The 17500-nt window shown below is 44.7% G+C and overlaps 1 pseudogene across 1 annotated transcript in view; it reads right to left on the minus strand.

Moving 5' to 3' along the window:
* Positions 1–5974, minus strand: part of LOC311243779 (isocitrate dehydrogenase [NAD] subunit gamma, mitochondrial-like) — a 23509-nt pseudogene extending 17535 nt beyond the window's left edge. The window contains exons 1-2 of the transcript in view: positions 5893–5974; positions 4920–4980 (exon numbers count right to left, since the gene is read on the minus strand). The product of the transcript in view is annotated as an isocitrate dehydrogenase [NAD] subunit gamma, mitochondrial-like (transcript). The remainder of the gene's footprint in view (positions 1–4919; positions 4981–5892) is intronic.
* Between the last annotated feature and the right edge of the window lie 11526 nt (positions 5975–17500).

Here is a 17500-nt window from a genome sequence, read left to right on the forward strand (position 1 = left end):
ATCCTCCCCCTTTCCAGAGGCTCTACTCCACCAGGTTAGAGGACAACATTCTCCCCTTCCAGAGGCTCTACTCCACCAGGTTAGAGGACAACATCCTCCCCCTTCCAGAGGCTCTACTCCACCAGGTTAGAGGACAACATCCTCCCCCTTCCAGAGGCTCTACTCCACCAGGTTAGAGGACAACATCCTCCCCCTTCCAGAGGCTCTACTCCACCAGGTTAGAGGACAACATCCTCCCCCTTCCAGAGGCTCTACTCCACCAGGTTAGAGGACAACATCCTCCCCCTTCCAGAGGCTCTACTCCACCAGGTTAGAGGACAACATCCTCCCCCTTCCAGAGGCTCTACTCCACCAGGTTAGAGGACAACATCCTCCCCCTTCCAGAGGCTCTACTCCACCAGGTTAGAGGACAACATCCTCCCCTTCCAGAGGCTCTACTCCACCAGGTTAGAGGACAACATCCTCCCCCTTCCAGAGGCTCTACTCCACCAGGTTAGAGGACAACATCCTCCCCCTTCCAGAGGCTCTACTCCACCAGGTTAGAGGACAACATCCTCCCCCTTCCAGAGGCTCTACTCCACCAGGTTAGAGGACAACATCCTCCCCCTTCCAGAGGCTCTACTCCACCAGGTTAGAGGACAACATCCTCCCCCTTCCAGAGGCTCTACTCCACCAGGTTAGAGGACAACATCCTCCCCCTTCCAGAGGCTCTACTCCACCAGGTTAGAGGACAACATCCTCCCCCTTCCAGAGGCTCTACTCCACCAGGTTAGAGGACAACATCCTCCCCCTTCCAGAGGCTCTACTCCACCAGGTTAGAGGACAACATCCTCCCCCTTCCAGAGGCTCTACTCCACCAGGTTAGAGGAGAACATCCTCCCCCTTCCAGAGGCTCTACTCCACCAGGTTAGAGGACAACATCCTCCCCCTTCCAGAGGCTCTACTCCACCAGGTTAGAGGACAACATCCTCCCCCTTCCAGAGGCTCTACTCCACCAGGTTAGAGGACAACATCCTCCCCCTTCCAGAGGCTCTACTCCACCAGGTTAGAGGACAACATCCTCCCCCTTCCAGAGGCTCTACTCCACCAGGTTAGAGGACAACATCCTCCCCCTTCCAGAGGCTCTACTCCACCAGGTTAGAGGACAACATCCTCCCCCTTCCAGAGGCTCTACTCCACCAGGTTAGAGGACAACATCCTCCCCCTTCCAGAGGCTCTACTCCACCAGGTTAGAGGACAACATCCTCCCCTTCCAGAGGCTCTACTCCACCAGGTTAGAGGACAACATCCTCCCCCTTCCAGAGGCTCTACTCCACCAGGTTAGAGGACAACATCCTCCCCCTTCCAGAGGCTCTACTCCACCAGGTTAGAGGACAACATCCTCCCCCTTCCAGAGGCTCTACTCCACCAGGTTAGAGGACAACATCCTCCCCCTTCCAGAGGCTCTACTCCACCAGGTTAGAGGACAACATCCTCCCCCTTCCAGAGGCTCTACTCCACCAGGTTAGAGGACAACATCCTCCCCTTCCAGAGGCTCTACTCCACCAGGTTAGAGGACAACATCCTCCCCCTTCCAGAGGCTCTACTCCACCAGGTTAGAGGACAACATCCTCCCCCTTCCAGAGGCTCTACTCCACCAGGTTAGAGGACAACATCCTCCCCCTTCCAGAGGCTCTACTCCACCAGGTTAGAGGACAACATCCTCCCCCTTCCAGAGGCTCTACTCCACCAGGTTAGAGGACAACATCCTCCCCCTTCCAGAGGCTCTACTCCACCAGGTTAGATGACAACATCCTCCCCCTTCCAGAGGCTCTGCTCCACCAGGTTAGAGGACAACATCCTCCCCCTTCCAGAGGCTCTACTCCACCAGGTTAGAGGACAACATCCTCCCCCTTCCAGAGGCTCTACTCCACCAGGTTAGAGGACAACATCCTCCCCCTTCCAGAGGCTCTGCTCCACCAGGTTAGAGGACAACATCCTCCCCCTTCCAGAGGCTCTACTCCACCAGGTTAGAGGACAACATCCTCCCCCTTCCAGAGGCTCTACTCCACCAGGTTAGAGGACAACATCCTCCCCCTTCCAGAGGCTCTACTCCACCAGGTTAGAGGAGAACATCCTCCCCCTTCCAGAGGCTCTACTCCACCAGGTTAGAGAGGACAACATCCTCCCCCTTCCAGAGGCTCTACTCCACCAGGTTAGAGAGGAGAACATCCTCCCCCTTCCAGAGGCTCTACTCCACCAGGTTGGAGGCGAACATCCTCCCCCTTCCAGACGCTCTACTCCACCAGGTTGGAGGCGAACATCCTCCCCCTTCCAGAGGCTCTACTCCACCAGGTTAGAGAGGCGAACATCCTCAAAAAGGTCCCCTTTCCCTCTCCCTTTACACCCATAAATTCCCTGCCAAGTGCACCTGCCCAGGAGCATCCATGGGCATCCTCCCCCAGCTGCCTGCTTTAGGACAAGCCCAGACTGGCCATCCTGCAGTGCTTGATGTACAGGTTCATTGGCTGTAATCAGCTGTCCCTCCCCCTGACTCCTGCAGTACCTACAGGTTCATTGGCTGTAATCAGCTGTCCCTCCCCCTGACTCCTGCAGTACCTACTGTACAGGTTCATTGGCTGTAATCAGCTGTCCCTCCCCCTGACTCCTGCAGTACCTACAGGTTCATTGGCTGTAATCAGCTGTCCCTCCCCCTGACTCCTGCAGTACCTACAGGTTCATTGGCTGTAATCAGCTGTCCCTCCCCCTGACTCCTGCAGTACCTACTGTACAGGTTCATTGGCTGTAATCAGCTGTCCCTCCCCCTGACTCCTGCAGTACCTACAGGTTCATTGGCTGTAATCAGCTGTCCCTCCCCCTGACTCCTGCAGTACCTACTGTACAGGTTCATTGGCTGTAATCAGCTGTCCCTCCCCCTGACTCCTGCAGTACCTACTGTACAGGTTCATTGGCTGTAATCAGCTGTCCCTCCCCCTGACTCCTGCAGTACCTACAGGTTCACTCAACACCCTGTACCACCACTGATGAACTGAAGTCCACACCTAATTTTTTTTTCTTTTTTTCGTAGGCCTATAGTTATTTATTTATTTATTTATTATTTAATACATATTGGTTAAATGTTAAGCCCTTGTGTCGTCTCCCTCCTCCTTAATGATATACCTTTGGTTATATATTTGGTTTATAACAGTAGATTGTACTTGTACAGTTGTTGGCTCATTCGTTTGTGATTCACATGCACAAAAATTCACAAGAAGTCTTTGTAACTAACATTTTGCTAGAAGGGGGACCTCAGACCCCCAGACACTCAGACCCTCAGACCCCCAGACCCCCAGACGCTCAGACCCCCAGACCCCCAGACGCTCAGACCCCCAGACCCCCAGACGCTCAGACCCCCAGACCCTCAGACCCCCAGACCCTCAGACCCCCAGACCTCCAGACCTCCAGACCCCCAGACCCCCAGACGCTCAGACCCCCAGACCTCCAGACCCCCAGACGCTCAGACCCCCAGACCCTCAGACGCTCAGACCCCCAGACCCTCAGACCCCCAGACGCTCAGACCCCCAGACCTCCAGACCTCCAGACCCCCAGACGCTCAGACCCCCAGACGCTCAGACCCCCAGACGCTCAGACCCCCAGACCTCCAGACCTCCAGACCCCCAGACGCTCAGACCCCCAGACGCTCAGACCCCCAGACCCCCAGACGCTCAGACCCCCAGACGCTCAGACCCCCAGACGCTCAGACCCCCAGACCTCCAGACCCTCAGACGCTCAGACCCCCAGACCCCCAGACCCCCAGACCTCCAGACCCCCAGACCCTCAGACCCCCAGACGCTCAGACCCCCAGACCCTCAGACCCCCAGACGCTCAGACCCCCAGACCCTCAGACCTCCAGACCTCCAGACCCCCAGACGCTCAGACCCCCAGACCCTCAGACACTCAGACCTCCAGACCCTCAGACCTCAGACCCCCAGACCTCCAGACCCTCAGACCTCCAGACCTCCAGACCTCCAGACCTCAGACCCCCAGACCCTCAGACCCTCAGACCCTCAGACCTCAAGACCCCCAGACCCTCAGACCCCCAGACGCTCAGACCTCCAGACCTCCAGACCTCCAGACCTCCAGACCTCCAGACCCCCAGACCCCCAGACCTCAGACCTCCAGACCTCCAGACCTCCAGACCTCCAGACCCCCAGACCTCCAGACCCCCAGACCCCCAGACCTCCAGACGCTCAGACCCCCAGACGCTCAGACCCCCAGACACTCAGACCCCCAGACGCTCAGACCCCCAGACGCTCAGACCCCCAGACGCTCAGACGCTCAGACCCCCAGACGCTCAGACCCCCAGACGCTCAGACCCCCAGACGCTCAGACCCCCAGACCCCCGCTTAAAAAGAGGCTATATTTTGCGTTATATTTCCCAGCCTGAATGATCTTCCCAGTTCAGCCCTGGCCATTGCATCGCTGCATAAATAAACAAAAGAATTAAAACCGGCAAATTCTTTTATCAATTGCTATTGAATCCATTCACTTGTATCCTGTGTCTGTGTGGTGTTATGGAAAAGATTATTACAGCGACTTTCAATGTTATGATTTTCTTATTAATTTATGCAGGGGAACCAATACACTGACTGACTCTTAAGAAGGCCTGACCAAGCACATGTGTTGGGTCTTTTTAAGGAACATTTGCCATATAGAAGAACACATGTGAAATGATTGCAAAACTATTAGCAGTAACACTTTGAGGAATAAGAACTTGCAGATCTTTTGAAATATGAGGAACAATAAACTAGACTTGTTTGACCCGAAGTTCTGCTGACAGCGGGAGTCTGTTTCCAACCGTTTTCCATTACAGTGGTCATTGGTATTATGAGCTGAGCTAGTGAACAGATGATGCCAAAGGTCAAACGTGAATGACTCACCGGAGCAGATTGTTCCGCGATTTAAAGGAGGGTGGGAGGTTATGGTTGGTCTCAATGTTACCTGGAACACACACAAAAAAATAACAGGATATGAAATACGATGCAGAGGATTACAGTGGATATGGTACAGTATATTTTGTGAAGTCATGCATAACAAAAGGACAGCCAGCAAACACAATACACTGCTACCTACAGAGGACACCGTTTAAACTAAGCCCAATAAAAAGTATAATATTAATATGATTATAATTATGATTATTATTGTTATGATTATTATTATTATTATTATTATTATTATTATTATTATTATTATTATTATTATTATTATTATTATTATTATTATTATTATTATTATTATTATTATTATTATTATTTACATTACACCTTGGCTCACTCCCTGACACAGGGTGCTCTTGGAGAAAAGCAGAGAAACAACACATCAGATCCTTCCTAACAGGAACTAAAGCCAGAGAAGACTGTAGTGAATCACTGAAGTCTGAACTGGAAGTACATCCAAATAATGTAGCTGCAGGAATCCCTGCTACAATTCAACGCAATGATGAATTACATGAACCCACGGTGAATTATATGAACCAATGCAAACAGCACGGCTCTGTGACTCATTGGTTTAACATATTATGGACACCAATGCGGTTCCATCTCATAAAAACCTAATAACTTCAATAACACACCACATTAAGTTTGAAGTTTAAGCCAGCAGTCATTTTGTTGGAGCATGTTAAACTTTTCTAATAGTGGAAAACTCTCATCACACACACACACACACACACACACACACACACACACACACACACACACACACACACACACACACACACACACACACACACACACACACACACACACACACACACACACACACACACACACACACACACACACACACACACACACACACACACACACACACACACACACACACACACACACACACACACACACACACACGCACCTTTGAGACCCACGCCATTGCGTCTGATGGCCATGATGGCTGCTTTTATATCATCTTCTGATTCCATGGTGGAATCCACATTTGCCACCTCGAAATCCACGGGAACACAGCAGAATCTGACAGAACACATATACACTTCTGGTGAGTGAGTGAGTGTGTGTGTTTATTTATTTTTATTCAACATTTATTTAACCAGGCAGGTCAATTAAGAACAAAATCTTATTTAAAATGCCGGCCTGGCGAGAGGACAAAAGGGCCTCTTGAAGGGTAACAGGGAAAGGAGACAAAAATGTGTGTAAAACAGAAAAGAAACAAACGATAACAGTGGTAAGGGAAATAATTTAAACACACAACAGCTCTGGTGTTATAGGGAGTAGATGATAATTTTAACAGTCTCAGGGGCGAATTCACAAAGAATGGATTGCGCCCGGCTAATAGCACCCTTAACTGCGTGTGATTTGCGCCCGCTATTTGCTCCGTCTTAAGGACCTATTCACTAAACATATTGCGCGGACGATATACTCGCGCAAACACGCCTATACGTTGTGCAATTTGCTCCTGATATCTGTCAGCGCAGTTGGCTCGCGGAGTGCAATTTGCTCCTGATATGGTAAAATTGTATAAATACTGCCCATGCAACAGTATGCATGTGCTAGGACAATGGCAGTGTTTTGATATGGTAGACCTTTTGGATTTGTAGCTTATTAGTAGTTATCATCTCCTGAAGGTATGGAGTGCTTTTAAAAAATATAAAAAATAAACAAGTTTTTGCAAGATCTAGAATTTGCCCACCCAGATGGCACCAAATTGTCCAATTTGGTTTGTCATGTCATCCCAAGAGAAATTAGGTCGAGCAGACCTGTCCATGGTGCTGAATCTTTTGGCCGAGGTTAGGCACTGTGTGCCAGTGAAAATAATTTCAGATTTAGGAATATTTTTAGAGTGAGAAAGTTGTATTTAATGTTTAGTTAAGAGAATAGAACCTGCATTCTCATTATACTCCAGAATACACTTTTTATTGACTGTGTTTCCAGTGTCTACTCCTCATGGATCTGACGAAACGTTATAAATTGAACATTTATTCTGGAGCATATGAGTGTGCGGGGTCTATTCTCTTTATTGTGCTGATTACCTAACCCAACGGATCACCGGAGACGCTGGCAATGACACCCCTTATATATGCGCTTAGTTACCACCAAATCTCTGAAGACGTAAATAGCGTCACTATAACTGCACGTGGCAATTACCGCCGATCTTGGTGAATTGGAGTGTTTTTGCAATGAGGCATAGAAAGGGGCACATGTTCCTCCCATATTACCTCATTTAAATAACCATGTGCGTGCATGTGTGTGTGTGTGTGTGTGTGTGTGTGTGTGTGTGTGTGTGTGTGTGTGTGTGTGTGTGTGTGTGTGTGTGTGTGTGTGTGTGTGTGTGTGTGTGTGTGGAGAGGGGAGGGTAAATTGAAGGGGGATATTGATCCAAATATGAAGGCAACATAAAAATGTATTCATTCTCTCTCCCCCTCGCCCTCTGTGTGTGTGTGTGTGTGTGTGTGTGTGTGTGTGTGTGTGTGTGTGTGTGTGTGTGTGTGTGTGTGTGTGTGTGTGTGTGTGTGTGTGTGTGTGTGTGTGTGTGTGTGTGTGTGTGTGTGCGAGGGAGAATTTTTATGGTTGAAATTTACAAGTTCAGTCTAGTGTATTTGATTTAACATTCCGCTGTGATAACTTTTTCCTCGAACAGATGAATCACCTCTTTTGTCATTTCCAGCTCTTTGTTGCAGGTCTTTACATTGTGAGTTAAATAAATTGGGTGTTTTTTGTGATACAAAAGCTTCTGTTCCTCTCCTTCCTTTAATGGAGACCCTGTGTGGGGATTTAACTCAAAGTTAAGTTTAAGTTTATTTGCCAAAGGGACAGTGCATATTAATCAACATTATGAATGTAACTACGCCAGAATTAGCCAGAAGGCTCAATTTCATCTGTAGTCCCTGATGGCCAAGATGTTAAAAAGGGCATCAACCTAAAGTGATAAAAAAATAAACATACATCAAATAGGCCTACATAAAATACAATTCATCATCACAATATACACATTTTAACAAAAATACACATATAAAACAGAATAAAGCTGAATTGCATACACACTAGGGCTGACCCCTATTAGTCGATTAATCATTAGTCGACTAATCGGTCGAAAGGAGCCGTAGTCGACTGCCAACCTCTTAGTCGAATACAAAAAGAAAATTATTATTATTATTTTAAATTTTAAATTTAAATTTTTTATCATTCTTTCCTAAATAAAAGAGGCCTCTAACGCTAATGGCGCGCATACCAGAGACTGCCTACGAAAACAGGCACAGAGGCACTGAAAGAGGATTTCACCTCTAATGAACACACTAGACTAGACAAATATCAAGATGTATCCATCAGTGGACCAATTGCATGCTTTTGCAGAGGACAAGAAGCCTTCAGTCAACTCCTTCAGACATTACGCACCCCCACAGCCCAAATGGAATAAAAAAAAAATATATATATATATTTTTTTTACTAATAGTCGACTAACGGCACATTTTGGCCAATCATAGTCGACTATCCAAATCCTTAGTCGGGGACAGCCCTAATACACACACAGTTAATGGATTTAGCTGTGGGTGCAGCTCTGGTGTTCTTTGAGCCAGATTACAGGCGTTACAGGTTATGTGTCGGCATAGTGTTCCAGTACTGTGTGGCTCTAACAGAGAATGCGGATTGTCCAAAAGCACTCTTCCTGAACGGAACCACGCAGTCCCCTTCAGCTGAGGACCTTGTGTGTCTTCTATCGTCCTTTCTGGCTACATACAGACTCAGTGGTGGGGGAGCCAGTCCGTGAAAAATGTAAGACTATCGCTCACATCATCACATCATAATAACAAAGCCACATGCCTGCACTCCTGTAAAACCTGTACTTTCATATACAGTATATAAGATGGGTCAACAAAACCCTAAACTCTGTGCCTGGTAGGGCTGTCAAAATTGGCCAAAAATGACATTTGAATATTCCTTCTAAAAAAAGGATGATATTCGATGATATTCGAATATCTATTGTTGCACATTATTCTTAAATTTATTTTTCTTCGTAATAATTTATTTTAAAAAACGTGTTTGTTTTATTGTTTGTTATTTCCGTTTTCGTTATTGTTGTTGTTGTTGTTGTTGTTGTTGTTGTTGTTGTTGTTACTATGTCCTGTGAAGTCCTGCTTATTGTTGGTGTTACTGAATTGTGAATTATTTTTATTTATTTTTTATGGATAAAAAAAAAAAAGAAGACACAATTCACACAATTATATATACATTTTTACAATCGAATGTATGTTTCTTTTTACAATTCGATTATAAATTCAAATACAGTATATTCGTTGACAGCCCTAGTGCCTGGTCACATATGCTGTACATTCATATACTGTGTGTGTGTCAGTGTGTGTGTGTGTGTGCGTGTACAGTATATGAGTGTGTGTGTGTGTGTGTGTGTGTGTGTGTGTGTGTGTGTGTGTGTGTGTGTGTCAGTGTGTGTGTGTGTGTGTGTGTGTGTGTGTGTGTGTGTGTGTGTGTGTGTGTGTGTGTGTGTGTGTGTGTGTGTATATGAGTGTGTGTGTGTGTGCGTGCGCTCACCTAAACAGCTCCTGTACGTGAGTGGCCAGCTCTGGTCCAATTCCATCTCCAGGAATCAGAGTCACAGTGTGTCTGCCTCCATAGCGTGCAGGCGGAGGCTGTAACACACACACACACACACGCACACACACACACACACACGCACACACACACACACACACGCACACACACATACACACACACACACACACACACACACACACACACACACACACACACACACACACACACACACACACACACACACACACACACACACACACACACACACACACACACACACACACACACACACACACACACACACACACACGCATTAACACCCCTCTACCATCCAGTACACTCACCTCCAGAAAACTACTGTAAGGACTACTGGACAAGACACCTGTTTCAAACTAATATACTGTACAAGTACTATAGACCTGTTCGCTGTATACAAACATACCGTGTTCGAGCCAATCAGCAACACCAACTGAGTCACGTGACTAAGTTGCCCCCTACCTGCGCGAGCTGCTGCACAAAATAATACGAGGGGGCTCTATGGAGAAACCATGACCATTTATTCATATTCTTTTTTCCCCCTGGGCTGCGCCCCGGACCGATGTAAAAATTGGCTGAGGGGCGCATTATAAATGCAAATATCTAATGCCAATATCGGCCGATAATATCGGACATCCCTAGATAATATCGGCCGATATCGGCCGATATTGGCATTAAAATGTGATATCGGAAAAAAATCGGTATCGGTTTTCAAAAAAAAATATATATATATATATTTTCTTTTAACATTTATTTAACCTTTATTTACCCAGGCAAGTAAGTAAGAACAAATTCTGATTTTATTTATTGTCAAAAGTATGCATAATGTTGTGTTAATTCCACGACAAGATATATGTAATGTTAATTACCTGAAATTATTACGTTTTGGGGGGGGGGGGGGGTATATCGGTAACGGTTGATATCGGTTGATATCGGTATCGGAAATTAAGAGTTGGACAATATCGGTATATCGGATATCGGTAAAAAAGCCAATATCGAACATCCCTACTAATCATATCATACCATGACACTCCCCTGACTAAAAGTTGTTTCAAACTAAAACGGCTAGATGTAATTTTGCCAAATCAGCACGGCTGTGAGTGTGAGTCTTTCACCTTTTACATAATCTAGCTTTGGCATGGATGGATTGATTCGATCGCTAGCATGGCTAACAAATGCAAATATATTGTAGTCTGCCCCGTTGTTCTGACCAGGATTGCGTTGCTTTCTGCTCCTGTGATGCGCGCGCTACACTGAGTCTGACGTATACAGCGAACAGGTCTATATATCTTCACTAACAGGTTTGAACTAAATGTGACTGTTTGCTCTCATTAGTCGTCCCACTACAGCCCTGCTGGAGACCCATGCTAACTAATAGACCATATTCACACAGTGGCCATTTTTCTCTCATGTTTTAGATTAGATTAGATTCAAATCGGTTGTCATCATGCAGCACAAGTACAACGAAAAGAAGTTTGGCATCCAACCAGAGTGCAAATGTAACAGTAAAGTGCAACAGTAATATACAATGTACAGGTGATTATACTGGGTATAAAATATATGAATTAGTACTGCTGAGTAATTATATTATATATATATTAGTGCTGTCAGGCGATTAAAAACATGTATCTAATTAATTACAGGATTTGTAATCAATGAATCGAATTACTCGCATTTTAATCGCATAACCATTTTATGCCTGATATTCTATATTCTATAATCATATTTCAAATTGCATGTGTCCGGATGGCAGAATTCAGTACTGTATCTACAAAACCGTCTGTTTAATCATCTTCCATCTATTAATTTGCTTAGATTTTTCAGGTCTGGTCCATTTGAGCATGGTGTTATTCACTGTCAAAGATAATTTTTTTTTATTGATATTCTCATTTGGTTCATTACAATTTACTCAAGCCTAGTAACAGACACAGTATTTCTGACACTGGGAATACATTCCCTGAGATCCATAGATGTCCCTAGAATCAGATACCAAGAACATGCAAATGGACCATATAAAAAAAAGTCTGTAAATGTGTATTCTACGTTCTTATGTAATGAATGAGATTAAAAAATATATATTATACATTTTTGTAATTAATTTTGAGTTAATTTTCATAACGCGATAATTTGCTGTGTAATTAATTAATCAATCTAATTAACGCGATAAACTGACAGCCCTAATATATATACGTAGATACAGCATTATTGTATGCTATCATACAGAGTTATATGCAGGTGTATAAGTAGGTATATAGAAGGATTATATGCAGGTATATTCAGACAGATATGTATATAAATGTATACATACGGTATATACAGCACTATTGTACATGCTATCATACAAGTTTTATGGGTGGACTATAGTATGAGGTAGGTAGTTACGATCCAAGGAATCCCAACCTAAGCGTGACATAAGAGCAGCAAAATGACACCAGAGCAAAATGGCCGCTGTGTGACTACGGTCCATGTTTACTTTATAATATAATACGTAGAGCTTCCCACACATCATCACCGTGTATATGACGCTAAAACAAACACACTGTGTCTCTGAGCGGCAGTACTCACTATAGCCTGGATGTGGACGGACAGACGGACGGAGGACAGGGGGACAGCGAACGAGAGGAGAGAGAACAGGGATGGTTAGTCGGGAGAAGAGGAGGGAGAGTCACAGGACCACCTGGGGAGAATAGTAAGTACTGATCCAGGACCAGCGCTCGGGTCGCATGATGATCCAGCCCCATCTCACTTAACCCTCATGTTGTGTTAGGAAGGAATTGGCACCATTGACCGTTGTTAGCGGGTCAATGTTGACCCGGGGACTAACTCAGTCCTGACCACTAAAAAGAAAGGAGTATCACTCAATAGTTAATACTACATCCTAACTAACATTATATGCATTCATAGCCATATAATCTCATTGTAATTTGATTTTATGGCCCCCGAGCCACATCATGTCCCTTATTTTTAAGATGAAAGTGAGGTTGTTCAATCATAATACTACTAAATGTGAAACCCATAGATAATAATGTTTTCTGACTATAATAGAACAATGTTAGAATATAACTACTGAAAAAAAGTTTAGTATCGCTGGAGACCCTAACACTACATAAGGGTTAAATAAATAGGTAAATAAAGTACTTATCGACCACAGGAAAAAGGTACATAATTGTACATTATGTTATAGCCATGAGTAATATATTGATGTATTTACAAATAAAATACATTATATTACGTAGTCAAAAATGTCTAACTTTGAACATTTTAAGGAAACATTTGAATTCCCCTGCTGGGAAACAAACCCAGGACGCTCACATGGCAGGCAAGTACCTTTACCTCAAGACTACCAAGACCAAGACCATAACCCTACCCGTAACCACACTGTTACCACACTAACCTTAACCCTAACTTAATATCTTAACCATAACCATTCAAAGTTAAAACTAATCATCATCATAATAGTATTGCTGTGTTTGTGGGTGTCATAGTCTAGTGATGAGAGCACATTTGCCCGCGACCACAATCATTGTTAGTTTGACTAAACGTATAGAAGTAAATATATTACGTATGGCTATAACATAACATACATTATCTACGCTTTTTCCTGCAGTCGATTAGTACTTTATTTACGTTTTCTGATGAGACTGTGTTGGATGACCACAGTGTGACATATGAGCCGATCTGATGCCCACAGGTCAGTAGGTTATTTGTGGTGGTAGGAGGCTAAGAAAACTGAGCACTTCTTCTTCTTCTTCTTCTTCTTCTTCTTCTTCTTCTTCTTCTTCTTCTTCTTCTTCTTCTTCTTCTTCTTCTTCTTCTTCTTCTTCTTCTTCTTCTTCTTCTTCTTCCACTTCTTCTTCTTCTTCTTCTTCTTCTTCTTCTTCTTCTTCTTCTTCTTCTTCTTCTTCTTCTTCTTCTTCTTCTTCTTCTTCCTTCTTCTTCTTCTTCTGTTTTGTTTTACGGCAGTTGGCACCCAATAAGTTGCATTACCGTTGTAGGTACCGGATATGGTCGGCCTGGAAGATCCGGCCTGGAAGATCCGTTCAGGGTCCGTTGTTCAGTTGAGTCGCACAGCAAACGTCCCACGTTCATGCCGCTGTACCAACGTGTTAATCGTTGGCTGTACTTGGCTTCACCCACAAACTGATCTTCAAGGCCGGACCATAATACGGTACCTACAACACCGCCACAAAACTGAGCACTGTTAACATGTTTGTGGCATGGGGATGGCTGGTCTGAGCAGCCACACCGACCCTGGGTCAAGATGATCAGACCTGGGATCAGCCACACACCGGCCCTGTCCCCACTAACCCTAACCCTATAACCCGGATCTTGCTACTCTCTTCAATAAACTGGTTTGTCTTCACCATCGTCTGTGCCTGTGTCTCTGTGTCGGGGAGCCCTGTGAAAAGCCACGTCTGTGGCGTATGATCAGACCTGGGATCAGCCACACCGTGTGACAGGGTCGACTGCTACAGTGCTACTGTGTTCTCTTAGGGAAGTCCATTCATGGTGGTCTGGCTGATATTACGGTGGACCCATACTGTATGTATGAGAAACACTGCAACTACATGGATACAAATAAATAAACAGTATTGGTTTTCTTTTTCAAATACTGACACACAATAATATATAGGCCTACTGTCATCTACTACTACTACTACTACTACTACTACTACTACTACTACTACTACTACTACTACTACTACTACTACTACTACTACTACTACTACTATACTACTACTACTACTACTATACTACTACTACTACTACTACTACTACTACTACTATACTACTACTACTACTACTACTACTACTACTACTACTACTACTACTACTACTACTACTACTACAGATATGTATAGTCCTACTGTCCCATCTACTACTACATAGCGTATCTACTAGCATTGTTCTGGTAACAGCTTATCTAGCATCATAATTGGTCATGGGCAATTAAGACAGCATATCCACACATTTGTGAGCCCGCACACTGAAGAAGGCCTGTTTGCTGAAATATTTGTGAGCCGGCTGCACACTGAAGAAGTGAGTTTCTTCCCCTCAGCAGCTCGCCCGGTAAACGAATCAGGTGTGTGTCCCCCCCCCCCCCCCCTATATGGCGAGCTGCTATAGGGCTGGACTTCTGGACTTGAACTTTGTGCTGCACTGTATCCATGTCCCCAACCACTGCACTTTACAGTCTTGTTGTTGTCTCACTGTTCTCTCCTGTTTTGCACTTTATAATTATTTATTTAACTGTGTTGTTCTTAATTGTGGGGGGGGGGGGGGAGCATGCGTTGTAAATGTCGAATCACGTTTCATTTGTACTACTACAATATGGTGAATAAAGTCATCTGAAATCTGAATCTGAAGGCCTGTTTGCTAAAACACTTGTGAGTTGTGAGCCTGCACACTGAAAAAGGCCTGTTTGCTAAAACACTTGTGAGCCTGCACACTGAAAAAGGCCTGTTTGCCTGCACGTTTTAATTCACGTGATTAAAAAAAAGGACAAATGAAACAATGAGAAGCTGACAGCTTCAGTAGCTAACTCGTCATTTTAACTTACGGTGTAGGTCGACTTCTGCCTTGGATTACACGACGCACCCAACACCTGGAGGGAGGGCAGAGACAAAGACAAGGGAAAGGAAAAATGTAAATATCCAATTGGATCAATTGAAAGAGAACCATTGCTTTAGTTAGTAGATAAGCTGGACACCGTAGAACAGGCTCATAAATAATACACGATTTATTTGACTGCTCTACAGACTAAGTTACACGCGCAAGCCTCGCCATGCACGTCCGGTCGGTCGAGTAGATTAACACAGCATGGTGTTCAGTTACGATACACTGACATGGTATATATATACACACATTGTACTACATTGACAGGTGATTCGGTTTGACAGCACACTGACCTTGCATTGTATTAACGCCGGTGGTGCTGAAACTAGGGCGGACAGCGACACGATGAGCTCGGTATAATAGTCAGGCAACGGGTTAGCCAACTAATCAGCTTAGCTATAGCTCCCCTACTGTACCACCACTACATGGTGACATCAAGAAGGCAGTACACATTGAAATACGCCGTTCAAATGTCACAACACATCTTGTTTACCAATATATTAATAAGTAAAGACACTCACTGCGCCGGTGGCGTGCGTGTTTAGCAGCCGCTCGTTCCAGAGGGGTCTGATCAGCACCCTGGACAGCGACCACACCGACCTGCCCGTCATCTTCGGAATGTTAGAGAGGAACTGATAACACGGGGGCGCGCCGCGCGCTCCGGCGGACAGTATATGAGGCAGCTCCCAGCGGATCCTGTGAGATTGATTGGCAGAACCAAACCAAACCCTACAGTAAGTCCTACAGTAATATATTGGATACCATAAGGTGGATATCATAAAATAAACGACACAGACACAAATATATATATACTATATAGAGAGTTCCTCTGGCCCAAAGAAAATATTTAAGAAGTCTTTCATCCCACATGCCATTGCTCTGATGAATTCCTAGCTTTTCATTTTAACCATGGTACTGGTTAGATCCCTGAAGCTCTGTCGTTTGTGTTGTTGTCGTTTTCCTTTTGTCTATAATGTATTGGGCTGTTTTGGGCCAATGTCTTTTGTGCCTGTATGGTGTTGTCTTGTTGACTGCTACCATGGTGGAGCCAAAGTCACATGTCCATGACGGACGGAAGGAAGGAAGGAAGGAAGGAAGGAAGGAAGGAAGGAAGGAAGGAAGGAAGGAAGGAAGGAAGGAAGGAAGGAAGGAAGGAAGGAAGGAAGGAAGGAAGGAAGGAAGGAAGGAAGGCAGGAAGGAAGGAAGGCAGGAAGGAAGGAAGGAAGGAAGGAAGGAAGGAAGGAAGGAAGGAAGGAAGGAGGGACGGAAGGAAGGAAGGAAGGAAGGAAGGAAGGAAGGAAGGAAGGAAGGAAGGAAGGAAGGAAGGAAGGAAGGAAGGAAGGAAGGAAGGGAAGGAAGGAAGGAAGGAAGGAAGGAAGGAAGGAAGGAAGGAAGGAAGGAAGGAAGGAAGGAAGGAAGGTATCTATCTATCTATCTATCTATCTCTCTCTCTCTCTCTCTCTCTCTCTCTCTCTCTCTCTCTCTCTCTCTCTCTCTCTCTCTCTCTCTCTCTCTCTCTCTCTCTCTCTCTCTCTCTCTCTATCTATACCCATAGTCAACCCTCTTTCTCTCAACGCTCTACAGCTTAAAGGGATATTGCACTTTAGTAGAACTTCTATACTCAAATGTACCTGCTTACTGTAAAGTCATCTACAAGTAAGCTAGCGACCACCTCAACATTACTGACTCCTCATTCACTTCCATTTATTTTGAGGACCACTCTAAATGTACTTCTGAAGTATAAACAAACTATACAGCAATATTATTATGTGTAATATATTCTTTCTGACTCAAAGGTCATAGGCATTTTGACCTGCACACACTCCACCCATACTCTGACTATTATATCCAGTCTCCAAAATCACAGCCAACTCGACAAAATTCCTCCACACCTGAAAGCCGTAAAACTCAACTTGCCGGCTCTTTCCACAGCAAAACGGTCGGCAAGGCACCTTGGTCTAGAAATGCAGGCTTCAATCTATGTTGTCTATCTGTTCAGTACTGTTCAGTACTGTTTCAAGATGTCGATTATGACATCATACTGTGACATCACAAATGTTCTAGAATGACTATTATGACATAGAATGTTTGATTATGACATCATACTGTGACATCACAAATATTCTAGAATGTTCTATTATGACAAATAAGACGGTTCAATGACTTTATCTAAATCTAATCAATATTCCTAATGCCGTTCAATGTAAGGTTATAAAAATAAACATATACACATACACATTCATATAATACAATAACCTAAATATACAGCTAAGCCCCATTGTATTCTGAAATGTAGACTTTAAAGT

This window comes from Notolepis coatsorum (assembly GCF_963971535.1).
Source record: "Notolepis coatsorum genome assembly, chromosome: 17".
Classification (NCBI taxonomy): Eukaryota; Metazoa; Chordata; class Actinopteri; order Aulopiformes; family Paralepididae; genus Notolepis; species Notolepis coatsorum.